This window comes from Heliangelus exortis, chromosome 20 (genome assembly GCF_036169615.1).
Source record: "Heliangelus exortis chromosome 20, bHelExo1.hap1, whole genome shotgun sequence".
NCBI lineage: Eukaryota > Metazoa > Chordata > Aves > Apodiformes > Trochilidae > Heliangelus > Heliangelus exortis.
This window is the reverse complement of record NC_092441.1, coordinates 2,053,937-2,069,901: the sequence shown is the minus strand read 5'-3', so window position 1 is coordinate 2,069,901 and position 15,965 is coordinate 2,053,937. Positions and strand designations below refer to the sequence as shown.

General features: G+C 42.4%; 1 long non-coding RNA gene across 1 annotated transcript in view; it reads right to left on the bottom strand.

Annotated features, from left to right (window-relative positions):
- Nucleotides 1–15,965, bottom strand: part of LOC139805541 (uncharacterized) — a 91,007-nt gene that overhangs the window by 60,745 nt on the left and 14,297 nt on the right. Inside the window, exon 2 of the long non-coding RNA XR_011729853.1 lies at nucleotides 6,294–6,415. This is a non-coding gene — a long non-coding RNA (uncharacterized lncRNA). The remainder of the gene's footprint in view (nucleotides 1–6,293; nucleotides 6,416–15,965) is intronic.

Sequence of the window (15,965 nt, the reverse complement as noted above, 5' to 3'; positions counted from 1 at the left end):
GTCACCAAACCAGTGCTAAAGTCTGAATGGAAAAAGTTTTGCAGTCATTTCTGTGAAATGTCATGTAATTCAGAAGAAGAGAAAAACAAGAGCACGTTATTTCTGGGGTTTTTCCTGCCTGCTCTGGTAGTTGGAGCCTTTGTATCGTGTAATCAGGAGCTTGGACTCCACTGAGCCCTCTCAGGAAAATGCTTCAGGTACCAGGAAAACATTGATGATGGGGAAAGAGCTTTGGGAGGACCCCCCCTGTGACCTTGGAGTCAAGTTCGGAGATGACAGTTTCCTGTACGTAAAATTAATTAGGAATTAAAGGTACTAATTACCAGAGTTCCTCTCAGCACATCTGAATGACCGTGGTAAGTGCATTTTATACTAATTGGATTAACAGAAATTTTTTTTTTTTTTAATCTCAAAAAATTGCCTTGCATTGTTTTGCTGGTTAACAATTCTATGCTGCAACTTCAGGGCCAAATGTAAATGTCAACCAGATCATTTCCAGTTAACTGATTTCTGAAAAAAAGGGGGAAAAAACCCTAAATTGCTTACTGCCTTCATACCAGCCTTCTGTATTACTACAGGAACAAGAGCAAAGTGAGGATCCCACATCACAGAAACGTAACTAATGCAGAGTAAATACCAGTGTCAAAGGAAATTCATTAGCTCAGCTTATCTCACGAGCATATCTAAACCTGTCAGGTGATAAAGAGCTTGACCAGCTCAAACTGGCTCTCCAGAACTCCTGCCATGGAAAGAATGAAACCACTCCTGGATCACATTTCCCTCAGCCCTTGTGCTGAGCATCTTAAGCAGCAGAAGCAACAGTTTAGAGACGACAAAACTCTTCCCCACCATGGGCTTGGTGGAACACTCCAGTTCCTACTCCCTTTGCTCCCAAAGGCTTCTGGCTAATTGAAAAGCATCTCCTTACAGTAAGAAATACATTGGAATTTTTTTGATAACAAACACATGCACATGGCCCAAGCCATCAGGGTGCACATTTGTCCTTCTTCGGGCCCAGCTGGACAGACTGTACCTGGGCATGGTACCCACAGGTCCTGCTCCATCCCTGAGCACCTCCTGCACAGCACAAGCTGCCAGAACAGAGGGGCAGAAAATGAGTTGCCAATGCTCTGAAGCTTGAGGGTCTCTGGGAATAATGTAGAATACCAGGGCAATATCACCTTCCCTTTTGGCTACTTTTTAAATCAGAAATATCACCTTTCAGGACTGGTTTTGAGAAAGAGCTAAAACAAATTAACATTTCTTGATGCAAGTTCTTGTAATCTCCCTGGATATTCCCTGCCAGTTACACCTTTTGTAACCACCTCTCTACAACACATTAAGCCTGGCAGTTTCCTGGGAATACTTTCTCCCTGCAGGATACCTACTGTATCCTTAACAAGAAAAGCCAACCCCTTCCCCGAGTTCATAGACAGAACAGCTGTGCATCTTTATTACACATATGCTGCACTCTGGTTTTGCTTGCTAGCCAGCAGACAGGAAAGTTTTATTTTTAGGCAGATGTGAAAGCCTTAATTTGTTGCAGAAGGGAATAGAGAGCCTAATAATAGCATACAATACAGCCAATGCCAAATTAATTAATGGAGACCAAAACAGGTTCAGCTCATGAGCCAAAGCTACTATTTTTCCACTTCCATTGCCTTCCTCCTCACTCCAAAATCACATAGTAGAGCTGGAAGAAGGACACCCTACAATATCCATTCATTGCTGGAGGCCTTTTGCTAAGGCTTTGGGTTCCTGCACAGTGAGGTTTCTCTTGGCCTTGCAACAGGCTGATGGCAGAACCCATCCTGCTCTGTCAGCCACGGATGAGCCCATCCATGGAGCCTCCAAGCTGAGGAGCACATCCCAGCTTGAGCTCCCAGATGAGGCAGCATGGTGGGAAAGGGCACAGAGGAGAGGAAACCTCTTGAAGAAGGTTCTGCTGGGACCAGGTGCCTTCACCTTCTCAGTTGCAGCCCCAGAAGCTGATGGCCAGGAGGGAGGCTGAGAATAGCACCCCGTGTCCCTGCCTCTTCTCGGGTGACCACACGTGTTTGCTGTCAGCTCTTTCCAACTCGGAGCAGGAGCCTATTTTAAGCTCTCCCTTTCCTCACACATACACTGTTGCCATAGCCACAAAACTAATGCACATGGAAAGAAAGGTTCTTACTCTATTGACTCAGCAGAGAGGCATGTTACTGAATCTCTCTGTTTCTTAACTCCTGGAAGTGAAAGACAGTGGGCCAGAGCCTTCCCCAGCTGGTGCTAAAATGGCACAGCTCTGTTGGCTTAGCGAATCCCCAGTAATTTGCAGCAGCTGACATACTATAGCCTGTTGTTTTCCATTGCTACACCTTCCAGAACTGTTCATGAGAGAGCATAATTAACTCAGCTTCCATTTACCTCCCCTTTGGTCTTGAGAGAAAGTTGCATTCACACTCCTGCTGTCCCCTCTCTATGTAGCCATGAGCCAAAGGAGTGACTGCATGGGTCAGGAACAGAGTTGTTCTCAGCCTTTAACTTGCAGCAAATTTCCAGGGTCACCACAAGCAGTTTTGGCAATATTTAAGGTAGGTTTCAAACACACTGGCAGAGAGGTTTCATCCCAACCTGTCAGTCTCACACACACTGCCACATGGGCTCACACTGATTTCTGGGCACGTTTGCCATCTCCCACCCAAGTCCCATTCAAATATTATTGCTACTATTATATTAGTAATGCTACTAATCCTATTGCTGCTATTTTGGAGGCTACTGTTTGCCAGGGTGCTTCAAGAAACAACCATCAATACACCTGAAACAAGCCCACTGCAGGCTTGGCAAGCATTTTGAAAAGAGACTTCATTTAAATGTTTGAATTTCCCTACCCATTCCTAATCTTAAACAGAAAAGAAAAAACAAAACTGCACAACTTTAATAAGAGGCAGTAGGGTCTTCAAGTTAATATGAATTTGCATAATTCCTTTGCCTTCCAAGCTTTAGAGCAAGGAAGACAAAAATGGGTGTGATGTGATGAGGCAGTTTGATCTTTTTAAGATGGTTTTGTCATGCAAGTTTGGCAGCTCCTTGACTGAAGGTAGCACCATGAGTGCTGGGGTTCCTTCTGGAAGTGTTTGGGACAGCAGTGAGATGTGAGCCTTGCAGAGATGTGTCCCTGGTGCAGCCAGGAGCTGGGAAGAGATCTGGGGGAAAAAGGGTCAATTGCTCATTTTTGCTGCCAGTCCTCAGCAAGTGATGGGCACGATGGGGTCTGCTGGAAGAGAAATTGGTGATCCTTGACAGCCAGAGATAAGGAGAATTAAAACTATCAAGGTCTAATGTAGAATTTGATTTCTGAAGATGAGCCTAATCCCAAGAAGGGAGAACAGAAGAGGATGGAGCAAAGAACAACCTCCTGGAAGAGGCTGAAGGAAGCTTCCCTGCATTTTCTCTCTCTCTTTTGTTTTTTGGTTGTTTTTTTTTTTTTTTCCACTCTGACCTGCAACTCTTGGAGTCTTTATTAATAAACTAAGAGCAGACGAGTTAATTACCTGCAAACCTGGGACTGACTGACAATCCCTGGCTTGTTGCAGCTAGATGGGAGACACAGATTTTCTTCAGGAGCCAAACAAGATTACAAAATAAGCCCCAGGAGCACGTTGTGCTTTGCGTCAATAAGCTGCACCAGGTGACACTTTGTCACTGCTTGCCAGTACCTTCATTCAGCCAGGTCACCTCTTCATTAACCACAATCATGTCCTAAGTGATGACACAGTAGCAATGAAGATGAACTCTGGCAAAAGGAAGAATTGCCATGTAGTTAAAGTCCCATGTGGAAGGTGCACAATAGAGCTGCCCCAGGGATCAGCTGCAGGGAGCCAGGAAAGCTCAGAGCTTTATTCTGGGTCTGGTTTTGCACAATTTGTTTTTGATTTTGGCTGCTGCAGTTAGGCAGAGTCTATAAAAAAAACATATAGGTCAGGCAGACTCAGATATAAAGTGTTCATGGTGACCCAGAAGAGCACTCGGGCCTTGATCTGAATAGAAAAGATTCAGACCCTTACAACTCCTCTTCAGGTACTCTTAAAAAAAATGAATGAACTGTTTACCTCAATCCTAAATTCATTCCTATAGATGCTCATTTTCCATTTACATTTTTGACTTCAAGTGTTGTTTCAGTCAGTTTTGTTGTTTCAGTCAGTTTGTTTTTTCTGTTTGTGCCAAGAAGGGTTGGGAAGACTTTAGCACCAATAAAATCCAGCACTACAGCTCAATGTAAAGCTCTCCAGCATCAATATTTAGATATTACCCCAGCTATTATTGTTTATAAAGTGAGGCAGCTCTTTAAAAAGTCAAGCTCCACCATATACTCATGTGGCTTCCTGCAACTGTTAATTCCAAAGGCTGCTTAAACATGTATGATATTTTTCCTTTGACATGCTTTAAATGTATTTGTCATTAATCTTGACCCTTTGACTGTTCCCCGAGGGACAACGAAGTGATCAGACAGCTGTGCCCCTCATAACTTTCAATACTTTAATTAAATCCCCTTTGGACCTTTTCCCCTTCTCTATTCTTTCTTTAGTCAGCCACCAAGAAAAACGACCACAATTTTAACATCTAAACATTGGAAACTATGAAGATATAACAATGCAGAAATGATTTCTTATTTTTCAATTTACTTAATTATTTTTAAATTTAATTTCTGGAATGAGAGTTCTATTTTCTTCTGGAAATTCTTTTTGAAGACACAGTGGTTTGGCCTTGTGTTTATAACCATAAACAGAACTGTACAGCTTTGGACAGATACTTTTAAGAGAGAGTTCAAGTTCTGCTCTTCCATAGTTTAACAAGACAATAGTCTTTATAAAACTTTTACCCACAGAAATAGTTGATCTGTCCTGAGAATGATCTATCTTGTTTAAAGGTAACAGGCTTGGCTCACAGAACAATCCCTATCAGTTTTCCTATCCTGTTCTCTTGCTTTGCATCCAATTTTTGGTGTTTGATATTTACTGGCATGTATAGGAATTGCTGAAAATGTCAGTGAATTGGCAAATTATAAATATCACTGACACTAACAAAAAAAAAACCAAAAAAAAATTTCCACTGCCTCAGACTTTCCACTAATACACTGTCAAAAGCAAGTATCACTTCTGATTCTCTAACTTTTCTTGGACAGACTAAAGAAATCAACCAGGAAATAAAAACATTGCTAAATTACTTTGCATTGTTTATTTTGCACGGTGCAAGTGGGAGCACATTAATAGAGTTCAGTTTGGTTTACACCTCCCCCCCCCCTCCTCTGGGGATTATGGGAACACTAAATTTCAATTACATAACAGAATTGCACTTTATTTGTAACAATGCAGGTAAAACTCACTCAGCAAAAAGGAATTTTGGCAGTTTCCCTTAAACCCCAGCCCAAGTGATGTAAGCTTTTATCTACTTTGGCATTTTGCTGCAAGCTAACAAAAATGTTTACTTGGAAAACATTACAAGAACTGGGTCCAGTTTATAATTTTCCATTGCACTGGGGTGTACCTGCAGTACCTGGGTGTAGAGGTGTCAGGTTGTATTTTTTTTTTTTTTTCAGGTTTTATTCCTCTTCTTAAGCTTCCCAGAACACAGAAATCAAAGAGAAGCTCAAACACATGTTCAAACCTCTTGAACAAAACCTCTGCAAAAATAATCTGAGTTTGTGGGACACCTTCCCCCAAGCCAGGGCAATGCTAAAACCCTTTCCCAATATCCAGAAGAAACTGGAAAACCTCTGAACACAGAATACAACACAACTATTGCCACGTTCTTTGGACTGCCCCAGTTTTCCTGTTTTGCAAAGAGAGAGAAGATTTGGGGGCTTATTCTCCTGCTCCAGACAGGACCCCAGAGGTTATCACCTGGGAGATACACAACCAGGAGACATTTTCTCTGGAACATTTCTACAAAGGAAACTCAATTACCATGAACAAATCTCCTCCTTCAGAACCAGCACCCAGGATGTGCCAAAGCAAAACTTTTGCCATGGGGACAGAGACACTTCTGACCACGTTGCAACCCTCACCATTCAGGACAGGCAGGAAAATCATATTTTTAGACCCAGCCCTCCCTCCAGCTGAGCCCTGGAGATAAATTACCCAGCAGTGTCATCACTTCTGCACCCCAGAGAGCCAACCACAGCTTTCACTCATTCAACAGACATTAAATTAAACCTGCCAGGAAAGGTGCCCCTGGGGATCATTCTGGTGCAATCAGGAGAGCTAATGACCACTTCTGAGATTAATTCCTTTTCTGAGATTAATTCCTTTTACCTTTGGTGCACTGGGAGGGTCATGACCTGCACTAGAAGATCCACCACCTCCCAAAGCAACATCTTCCAGGCTTGATCACAGAAATGTTTGGCTGGAGCAGCAGTGGATGGAGCAGACTGAGCCTAAGAGGGCAGGGAGGAAAAGGGTGCCTGAGATAAAAGTGGCTTATAAAATAACTTGGAATGTCAGCACACGATTATGTTGTTTTCCCCTCAATCTTTAGACAGACTGCTGTGTTGCAAAACACCCTGAAGCTTGAAAAACCACTAATGGGCAACAGCTTATGGAACATCATAAATGCAAAGTTTTACTGGATTGGAAAGGCAACGTATCATACAGAGTGCAGATGGGGAAATATTTGGACACTTGCAGCTTGTAATAAAAAAAGAGAGAAAGTGGATTAGGAGGTTTTGTAACTCATTAAACAGAGCTACAAAAGAGATCTGCAGGAATTCTTCACCCACTCCACTGACAGTACCTTGAAATGGCTCCTTTCACCCTTTCTCAGTTAATTACACCTGGACAAAAATAGCCCCACTAACCCCCTAAAGCCTCATCCAGAATAGCCTCACAACTTCCAAGACAATTTGCCCATGAATCTGAGAGATGAAGGTTCTGAACCTGGACGAAACCAATTGGGGACATGTGAGGCTTTGCTTTATGGTTTGGAGGTGTCAGAGAAGCCTCCTTGTCTTTCAGGACAGCAAGATCTCCCAAACATCCAGCATTCAGCTGCTGGGTGCACATCCTGAACCCAAACTCAGATGGCTGCAGGTCTGGGTGGCTTTTGACTTGTATCTGCCTTCAATAAATTATGTTGACTTGCCCCAGGACTCATCCTCATGGAGTGAAAAAACCTTTTACTTTAATAAAGCAGAGGGTGATTCCCAAGGTAAATTAGGAAGAGGTGCATCAGAAAGAATAAAAATTCCTTTCAAAGGGATAGGAAGACACTGGAAGGCTATAGAAGACCTCACTGGCAGGCTCCATGCCTACCCTCAGCTTTCTGCTCTTTGCTCAGGAGACAGACACAAAGCAATGATGGCTTTTACTTGCTAAGATCCAAAGTTGACCTGTTAGATAAACAGATTTATTTAATGATTACACTTTCCTGCGCCAAATGAAAACACATAAAGTGCAAGATTCTACAGCTTTGTGTATATATATATATAATTTTTTTTTTTCCTTGAGCTGCACAATGGAAACTGTTTGTACTCTGTGCCAGAACAGTAAGGCTCTGCAACTCTGAATTTGGCAGGAACAGAGTCTGGTCCAAATCACTCTCCAGTGATTGCTGAAAGAGAAATGTCAGCAATTTGGTTTTATGCTTACAAGCTGTGTCATGGGCAGTACAGAGGGATCCTAAACAATTTTAACCAACCATCTGATGGTTCTTTATTAACAGAGGAGATTCCAAGAAAGCCACCACAGCTGGGGCTTCCCCAGGGACATGGTTGGGGTATGGGTTGTAGAGGTTCTACAGGGATGGAGAGATGCCCAGTCAAGCTTGATGGAAGGAATGTTGGGTCCAGGTTGATACAACTTGATCACCACCTGTCTTGCCCATGACATCTGCAAACTTTGCTGCAAGCCATATTACTGAGTAAATTTTGAGTAAGTATTGAGTAAACCAGCACCTTTAGGGTAAGATACTGGTTAAGGTTCTGGCATTAGGCTGATCTGAAGCTCTTCAGAAGAAACTCATTGCACTTGTCAATGTTTAACTGCTCATATTATTGGAAACAAATGATCAAGCCTGACAATTTATTTTATCTGCAAGAACATCGGGTTTTCATTTTCTGAGGCTTGACTTTTTCATTCTGACACTGTGACAGTTTACATATTTATTTGCTCAGTCACTCACTTTGTGACTCACCATTGTAGGTATTAATTTTTTACTCATTTCGTATGCTTTTTCTACAAACACCACTTGTTACAGCCTCCATAACACAACTTCTGCCTGACTAATGCTTGTTTTTACATGTGTGAAACTAATCAAAATTAAATAGGACAAACATGTCAGGTGCTGAACACTCAGTCTTATTAAATGCATTTGTCAAAGTGTCAAATCCATTTCTGCAAGCACAACTGCCACCTGATCATTACAACAGAAAAAGCTCCTTTCCCTATGGAAAATTAACTAACTTTTAATATGCTGCAAAGGCACAGTTGCAGGCTAAATATTGTTCGGGTTTATTTTACCAACAGACAGCTTAGCTCCATAACTTACTGAGCCTTGTAAAGCACTGTATTAGGAACTGTTGATGTGCTTAAGTCTAAAATAGTTTATAGGGGGTATTTTGCTCTGACAATGCTAACTAAAGTTACCCCTTGGTGTACTGGAAATTCTTAAATAGCTCCACCAGCAGCACCCTAATAATAACCTGAGGACTGGAAGAGACAGCCTGGTGCTGGCAAGGAATTCTATTGGACAAAAATTTTCAGATTTGTTTGCTCATCTTCATGATGGGGACTTATTTTTGAAACAATACAAAACATTAAGACCATGCAAACCTCAAAGGCTTCAGCAGTTGGCATAAGAGGCAAGAAAGGTATGGTCAGAATAGGTTTGTATGGCCCCTTCACGGAGGTGGAAGCCTTCTAAATTTCGAGCTGTTTCTCAGCTTAATTCCCCACAGCAGGGAGAATATTTCCCCATCACATGGGGAAGCCAAAGTGTTCAACTCCCTCCCCAAACTGGCAGCATTTTTGCTGCTAATTCCTCTGTGCCCATGGCTGCACCTGGGGTTTGCTAACCCAGCTGGGGTGCATTTGGAGTGGATCTCCCCCTTGGAATAGCAAATATGGTTCTGAACACCTGAATATTTTCCTAGGATAGAAAAATAGCATCATTTCACAATTAGCTCTAATTTTATACCAGGAACAAATTACTTTTGTCCATAAATTTCTAGTAGGAAAAGAATGAACACAGAGTTCCTTACATTAATTGATGCTCTGGGCATAACTCATTATTACCTCTTTTTTGACAGAACAATATGACCATAGGAGCATAAATACCCATACCTATGAGAATCATGTTTATCTGTTGTTATTTAAAACCTGCTATAGGTTTAATAAGGACAAACATGAGACTGATAACTTCTAGAAGACCCTGAAATGCCTGAAGACCCTAGGAGAGCAATAAAGCTGACTTGATGGCACATACATCATTCCTACAAAGGTTCATTTGCCTTGAGTTAGAACCACGTGTGGGAATGTGGAATCATTTTGACTTTTTGACAAATATTTTAATATCCAAGCTAAGCAGAATAAGCTTAAGAATAGATCCCAACCACAAACAGGTACTGAGTTTCAGATTGAAAACCAGATTTTTTTATTTTTTTTTTTTTAGGAAATTTAAACCACTCCCAATTGCCATCTCTTATTTTAGCCAGAATTTCATATTTTGGTGCAATTTTAGCATGCAGCTGAAGTTAGCTGAGAAATGGCTACAGCTTTAAATGATGTGATCACAGCTGCATCCCTGTTTTACTTTTTATAATAGGCCAGGAGCCTCTCCCTGCCCTCCTGTACCAACCACTTTGGCTCCAGCAGCTGAGGGCAATGCTGATCACTGAAGTACCACAGCTCTGAGCCTCCCCCATCCCTACAGCTGAGAAGGGGAGAAATCTGGAGAGGCAGAGAGACCAAAGTGAGGAATTTTCAATGACCCAGACTGTCACCCATCCTTTCCATTACCTAACAAGTGCTCCCTGATCTCCACAACCAAAAACAAGGGGTTGTGTTCTGTGGGTTACAAGACCTGCCCAACCTTTCCCCATGTGGATATTTATTTTACAGCCCTGTTTTTTTCCACAGTTGCCATTGGGTGTAGCACCACAGCTGCCTTTGCTTGCTGGTAGTGTATTTTTATTCACTTATCTCCAACCTGCCAGTTATTTTTTTCCATCAGTGCTTAGTTTCCAGTTCCCTGACCCTCTGCAATGAGAGGGTCCTCCGTTCACCTCTGAACTTGGTCCTTTCAGCAGCTTTATCAGGGATGCACTGACTGCTGTGGTTTGAGCTGGGGTTTGGGATAATCCAGTTAACCTCCTGCAATGGATTTCTTACTCTCTAAAACATGTCACGACCTCTCTGCTGGTGTAAGACTTCATCATTGACCTTCCAGCCCAAATTAACAGAGAGCACAGATCCTGGTTTCATCATGGAAGCTGGAAAATGCCATGCTTCCCAGCTAGAGGTAGAAGTTTGTTTTACTTGGTTTCAACATAAAAAAAAAAATTATTTTTAGCCACTTGCTGGGTCATTTATTTGGCTTCATTCACAAACAGATTATCCAATTCCTAAGGTATTATTCAAGAGAGGCTTTGAAGGCACCAGGAGACTCAGTTTCCCTTTATACAGCAGAACAGACCTGGCAAAAGAAGAAGCCTGGGGAAAAAAAAAAAAATCCAAAAAACCAAACCAAAACAACAACAACAACTGCTCTCAAATATAAAGGTTTCTGTTTAACTGAAGAGTGAACTTCTGAAACAGCCAAGAGGACCAGGAGCAGAGCAGGGATGAACACCTCAGTAGCAACCTCTCCCAGGGAACTGGTGGCCATTCAACCAAAAGGTCCTGAATCAGCAAACTTGGCTTCCAGGGAAAACTAATAATTTTCTTGAGGTTGGAGAGAGACTCAGAAGTCAGAGGAAGGTGTTCAGACGTGACACCCACAAACCACCTTGTAAATCTGACCAGGCTTTGAGCTGCTGTGTTCTGCACATAACTCTTAATAGAGCACAAGTTGAGTTTTACAACTCCCCTTTATGAGCACCTTTTCACATTCTTATTCTACATGTGATGTGGGAAACATGGAAACAGATTTAGGGACCCAATGGTAAGCAGATATGAAATTTTTAGCCTTGGTTTTAAGAGCCTGGGTGGGTCCCAGAAGCAGATCCAGAGCATCTTACCAAAGGGATGGGTACACATATGCCTGGAAAGCACCTGTTAGGAGATTAGCAAATAAACCTTTGAGGAATAGAAGAATAATTCCCCTACTGATGACAATATTGGAAAGAGAAGATGACAGCCATAAAAATAATGTGTAAATACAAAACGCTGGACCTCCAGACTCAAAAGCCTATTTTTAAGTAGTTATTTTTGTGTTATGTTTTTCCATTTACCATTACTAGCCTCATCATTTGAAGCTTAGTAAAAGGATTGGAAGCCCACTTGTACCCACCCAGATTTCCATACCCAGCCTCCTCCTCAGCTTCATCTTTCTGGCTCAGCACCTGCTTGACTTGTTCATCCCATACCAAACTTTGCCTTCACTCCTGACACAAGATGTTCTCACAAAGCAGTTTCTAAGCATGCACATTTAGAAATTATGTGAAAACTTTAAAATAGCAACCAGCACAACTTGCCCTTGCTACAATAAGGGAAACCATCCTTGTGTTTGTTTTCCAGCTGGATGTACCTTCCCAAGCATGGTTCTGAGTCAGACATCAGTTTCAGAGTTTACATACATCTCAGATGCTCCAAAACAGATCCTAAAACACCCATGTATCAGCTTGGAGCAGCTCCAGTTGTTGTTTTCATTAAACCAGACATAACTGAGATTCTCACTTTCCAATTCAGCCTGAAGTTTGATTAGAAAAGAATCATCAGAAGAGAACTTCCCTAGGAATTTTTCAACCTGCAGAAATGAGCTGGTGCTGCAATCCTTGCACATTGTTAGGGAAGAACCTGGGAAGTGGATTTTCCAGCCCTTGCTGCTCAGTGCCCTTGTGCTTTGGGCTGTCCTTAGTGTCTCCAGCTCCTCACTTCACACATGGGGCCCAGGACACGAGCAATTTTTTTTCACATCTAAATGAAGTTGGGTCCCTTCCAGCCTCGGCACAGAGCCCTGCAGTGAAACTTTCCATTTCCCCCCCAAACCAGCTGAATTCTGCTCTGCAACCCAGGGCAATGCAGCTAAAGCCTACACACAGCTCAGCATGGACCTTTCTTCAGCTTCTCCAGCTGGGATTGCTTAGGTTTATTGGAGGCTGATAGGTTACCCTGTTTCTGGGAAAGCTGCTGTAGTACCAGCATTAATCAGCTGGTTTAAAGTGGAAAATCCACATAGGTCAAGACATGAGAGTTTGAAACAGCAGCCAAAAATCAAACACTTAGAAGTGTGACAGTCTGAATTTATTGCATGAGGTGGTATCTCAGAAACTGAGTGGTGTCACCCAGTGGCTGTGCTACAGATGAACAGGAAAAAAGTGCTCTGTACCAGAAAACACCCGGGCAGGAGTTCATGTCATGAGGACTGAAGTATTTTAACATTTTAGCATAAACACAGCATTGGCCAGAGCATTCCCCTTAAAACCTTTCCTACATTGCAGTAGGAGCCCCTAATAATCCAGCCTATTTACAACTCCATTTTTATTTCTCCTCCTTGCCCTTTCCCCCACAATGGACAGAACAGAGCTGGGCTCAAGGCTACCACACAGCAGCAAAAGCGAATTTTGTCACCTCCAGAAGCAGCAACTGCTGAGCTGCTGCCTGAAAAAAGGTGAGGGATGGCTCAAGAACTTGGGTGGACTCCAAGGTCTGGTCCATACCCCTTCACCATCACCTTCAGCCACCAAAGCACTGCTGCAGAGTTTGCCACACTAAACATCTGCCAACTTCACTCGTTGATCCTCACACAGTTCTTGAAATGACAACCAGAACCTCACAACTGCTCTTTTGTACTTTGCCATCTGCTAAGGCTGGGAGAAGCAATCTGAGACCAAAGACATCTCCAGATTACTCTTAAATGGTGGCCACAAGCTGAGGCTTGTCCATTTTCCATCGACTCTTCCAGAATGCATTTCCAAAAATACAGAGTGAGCTCGGAGGGGTCGGCAGCACTTGAGCAGCCAGGGTGTCTGCTCCTCTCCAGGAGCAAACAAAACCCATGTTGTAACTGATAGCAGTGCCTGTAACCTGCTCTGCATGGGGAAAGCTGAATTACTGCTTTTCATTCCTCCTAATCCCTCTGAGCCATCACACCCCTCGTGGAGGCTCTAGCAAGGTCGGAAGACTTGAACGTGATACTGAGCTGGGGAGCCAGGTGCTTGGCAATATTCCTTTCATCCAAACCCTATTTTTGCTTACCTGCCATTTTAAGGCCATTTGTAAATATAGAGCAGAGGGTTCAGAAGCAATAGGATATGGAACACCTTGCAGGAAAAATTCTAGCAACTAAAAAGTTTGGGTTTTTCTGAGCCTTTCCATTCTCTAAGTGTCTAGGTGGAAAATGATGAAGCTCAAAGACCACAAAATATTTTATACTCCATTTTATACATTTTATACTCCATTTTGCAAAGCAGGGGATGTGAATCCAAGGGGCACAGTAGAGCCAGCACTGAGAGCTCCTCCAGCAGTGGGTGATGGATGTACAAGCAAGAGTTTCTCCACTCAACATGAATCTCAGTGATCCACTCAGTCCATGCTTTCAATAATAAATGTACACAGGGATAGTTTCTCTGGAAAAATAACATTCCTTGCAAATTCACCCTGTATCTTCTCTTAAAACAACGTATTTGCATGTCTACATCGGGAAAAGGCCCTTCAAGAGATTGTTTTCTGACTTGGATATGTTTAATTGAGGTGCAACAAGTTGCAGAAGTGCACAAAAGATGCTTTTGAAAACAGGTGTGAGCTAAGGGCTCATCCTCCCATTGAAAAAATTAAGGAATAAAATCCTAATTGCAGAGAAGAATACTGTGGACACAAGGGCTATTCTGTGAGCAAGTGGAGAGTGATTGTTACAGTATTTTATCTGATCAGCAGTTACTGACAGCTCTGGTGAAATTTGTCAATTTTCCCTCATTTTTGACTTCAATGTCTTTCCAATAAAGTTTCCTGCAAGATAATTTTTTTTTCAGGTCCCAAAATTCCTGTACAGAAGGTCACAGACAAGGGCATCCATAGAAAAATAGTCCTTGGTTAGCTATAATCTTTGGTATTTCAACAATATTTTCTAAACATTCATCCATCTCCCTGGCATGAGTGGGGCTGAGCTAACCCCCAGGCACTTTTGAAAATCCCACCTGTAATGATTAATTATTCACAGCCTTCCATACAACCCCCCATGGCTCTGACAATCCATTGTAATAAATTAGGCACTGATTGGATTTTCCCTTGCATTTATGCAGCTTAATATTATTTAGCAATACCTAGCAGCACAGCACATCTTCCCAGAAACTTAACACATGGATTTGGTGTCCAGTCCACAGACCCTTCCACACTGGGCCAGGTTCTTTTCAGGAATCTCTAAAAGCTGCCCAGGGTTACAGGGACAATTTTAGCCCTTAGTTATGACATTTATGGTGACACAGGAGGTGTTCAGGCTCTGCCTATAGATGGGTTTGTGCTCCCCAGCAAACCCCAAAAGCTACAAGAAGACAGAAGCCTTTTTAAGTTCACTTTTATTCATTTTGCTTTCTTAGAGAATGCCCTGAGAAAATAAGAGACCCACAACCAATACAAAAATCAGAGCATTTCTGCTGAGCATCCACTCCAACATTTGCTCAATCTGCTGCTTGACAATGAAGAGCTCAAAGTCCAGTGACCATCAGGTTCATTTAAACTGAACCATGACCACCTTTAAATCCTGACTGCAAAGAAATGGCCAAGAACCATTGGAAATGGACTTTTTAAGGAAAAAATAAATAGACTTGATGCAGTTAACTGATGCATTCAGCAGCTGTAATCCCTAACCAATGGATTATACACAGAGTTCAATGCATAATTCTGATCTGCTCTTTATTTATAAGAGAATGAAAAGGATCAGGTCTATTTTTAACTCCCTGGAAAGTTTAAAAATAAGGAACAGCTTTCAATAATGCATTAAACAGCAGGGTTCCTAATATCAGCCTGTGGGTATCCAAAGGGTCAAGTTCTGCAGCTCTACTGCCCACACCACAAGCAGATGAGGAACAGGATGTAAGGAACAAGGGAAGACTGGGGTAGGTATGGTAAATGGATACAGGTCCAGGACAGGGAAAACCTTAGATTTAGGGAAGCCTTTAAGTGACCTGGAGATTAATTCCCTCAAGAAGCACCAGACAGAAGGAACAAGAGCACTCAGACATTTCACTTGTGGTGGAAACACACAGCACGTGGATTTTAAGGTCTCCCTAGTCCAGTTCTGCATCTTTAAGAATCTGGAATCTCACTTAAAGGGATTTTTCCATCTTTTTTTTTTCTTCCCCTTCCCAATGCACATTTTTCCAGCTCTTTTGTGCCTGGTGTCTTTTGCTATTTAAAAAAATACTGAGTCTAATTCTTCAGCCTAAGCTGGTTTTACATTTGTATATTTCCCCAGCAAACTCTCCGTGCTGAGGAGAAGGTGAGCAGTGGTCACAGCACCAGCTTCCTTGGAAACCTCCCAGCTGGTTCAGGGGACCCTTTCCTGTAGAAGGAAGGAGTGGGAAATGACCCCAGTGGGAGTGGTGGTAACATTGCTGCACATCTCTGGTGGATTTTATTCCCAGCTCTGGTTGATCCATCACTTGTGGCCCCACTTCAGACACACCAAGTGATTCTTTCCCCCCTTGGAAATAAAACTGAGAGCTTCCAAAACAAAATGCTTTGAAAAATGTTGCATTTCTTAAGTTGCAAACTTACCCTGTATTTAACCTGAAGATAAATCCTCAGGTTACCAATGCCCCATAAATCCAATAT